The following is a 2,237-nucleotide window of genomic DNA, read 5'->3' as shown; positions in this document are numbered from 1 at the left end:
ATGGGAAACACATAGAGAAATGCCCAAAATCCCTAGCTATCAGAAAGATGCAAATAAAAACAACTATGAGACATCATCTCACCCCAGTAACAATAACAAAGTTCAACAGAGCAGCAAACAACAAATGCTGGTTGTGGAGAGATTGGAACCCTTATTCACTGTTGGTGGGAACATAAAATGGTTCAACCACTATGGAAGGCAGTTTGGTGCTTTCTCAAAAAGTTGGAAATAAAAATATTACTTGATCCAGCAATTGAACTGCTGGAACCAGAACCTATAGGAACCAGAGCTGTCATTCAAACAGATGTATGCACATCCATGTTTATTGCTGCATTATTCATAAGAGCAAAAGAGATGGAAACAACCCAAATGTCCACCAACAAGCAAATGGATAGAAAAACTATAGTATGGTCACATGATGGAATGCTATGCAGCACTGAAAAACTACAACCTTGTAAAGCATTACACAACATAGGTGAACCTGGAGGACATAATGCTGAGTGAAAGATCTCAGTCTCAAAAGGACAAATACTGCATAACACTGCTATTGGTGCAGTGATAGGAATCTTTGTTGTCTTGATGTTAAGCTCAATGTCAAGAAGACAAAGATTCTCACCACTGGACCAATTGGCAGCATCAGGATGGATGGTGAAGAGATTGAGATTGTTAACAACTTTAGCCTGCTTGGCTCCATGGTCAACACTCTTGGCACCAGTAGCCAGGAAATCAAAAAATGTATTGCGATGGGAAAATCTGCTGTTAGGGACCTCTCCAGGGTAATGAAGAGTAATGGTGTCACTCTGGAGACTAAGGTGCGTCTGATACAGGCCATGGTCTTTGCAATCACTTGTTATGCATCAGAGAGTTAGACAATGACTGAGGAGGATAGAAGGAGAATTGACGCCTTTGAGCTGTGGTGCTGGGGAAGAGTATTGAATGTACCCTGGACTGCCAAGAAAACAAACAGATTCATCCTAGAGGGGGTTAAACCAGGCTGCTCCTTGGAGGCAAGGATTCTGAGGCTTCATCTGACATACTTTGGACAAGTTGTAAGGAGGGACAAGTCATTGGAGAGGGACATCATGCTTGGGAGGGTGGAGGGACAGCACAGGAGGGAAAGGCCCTCTAGGAGGTGGATTGATTCAGTGACTGGGGTAATCAGGATGGGTGTGTCGGAGACTGTGCACAGGACAGAGCAGAGTTTAGGGCTGTTGTACATAGGGTCACTATGAGTCACAAGTGACTCGACTACACATAACAACAACAACATTTTGGAACAGATGAAGGAGAGATTGTTTAAAAGGAATAAATGATTAGGTATTATATGTAAGGCAATGGTCTAGAATAGCGGTGCATTGCAAAGAGGATTGAGGAAGCGGGAGAGGAAATGGAGAAGGAGGGAGGAAATTGTGCAACAATGAATGAATATTTTTTTTAAAAAAGTGAACTAAGGGAGGGGCAGGGAGGAAAATGTGTAGCAATGAATTAATGAAAATCCAATTTTTTCTGTAAACTTTTGTCAAAATCACAACTAAAATAAGTTTTTTTAAGAAGAATAAATTTGGTCTTCTTCCTCTTCTGGAGACTCTGTGTAGAGGTACTCAAAATGGTCCAGCATCTGACCTACCGTGGTCGTCTATCCTACAACACATCCTCTAACAACACTAGGCTGTCCCAAACACTTGGTAACAGAATTGTTTACTTTTATACCAAGAAGGTTGGAAAAGCACCAAAATCTGCATGTGGTGTGTGCCCAGGCCAAATAAGAGGGGTTGGTGCTGTGAGACCTCAAGTTCTCATGAGGTTGTAAAAAAAAAAAAAAAAAACCAAAACAAAACCCTGTCAGCAGAGCTTACAGTGGTTCCATGTGTGCTAGGTGTGTCCGTGACAGGATCAAGTGTACTTCCTTATTGAGGAGCAGGAAATTGTTGTGAAAGTACTTAAGGCACAAGCACAAAGTCAGAAAGGTGAATTTTTAAAATGATGCTTCTTTAATAAATCCTAAAAAGGAATACATTTCTGTTGTTAAAGCCATTCATTTGTGGTATCTCTGTTATAGCAGCAGCACTAGATGACTAAAACAGTCCCCCAGCTCCCAAATGAATGCTCAGATAAAATCAGTGAATTTTAGAAAATTGGTGTAAAAGATTCTTTAAAGAATTTTTTTAACTACTTGCATTCTCCCACTCTTAATATGTTTTCAAATATCTAGCTTAGTTTGTGTCAGTGCAAAGACA

The 2,237-nt window shown here is 40.6% G+C and overlaps 1 pseudogene; it reads left to right on the top strand.

Moving 5' to 3' along the window:
- The first annotated feature begins 1,606 nt into the window (after positions 1 to 1,606).
- On the top strand, positions 1,607 to 1,984 carry LOC102850905 (annotated as a pseudogene).
- The last annotated feature ends 253 nt before the right edge of the window (positions 1,985 to 2,237 follow it).

The sequence above is a fragment of the Elephantulus edwardii genome, unplaced genomic scaffold, assembly GCF_000299155.1.
Source record: "Elephantulus edwardii isolate Elephantulus edwardi_28Jun2011 unplaced genomic scaffold, EleEdw1.0 scaffold00152, whole genome shotgun sequence".
NCBI lineage: Eukaryota > Metazoa > Chordata > Mammalia > Macroscelidea > Macroscelididae > Elephantulus > Elephantulus edwardii.
The sequence above is the reverse complement of the archived record's forward strand: the minus strand, read 5'-3'. Positions and strand labels throughout refer to the sequence as shown.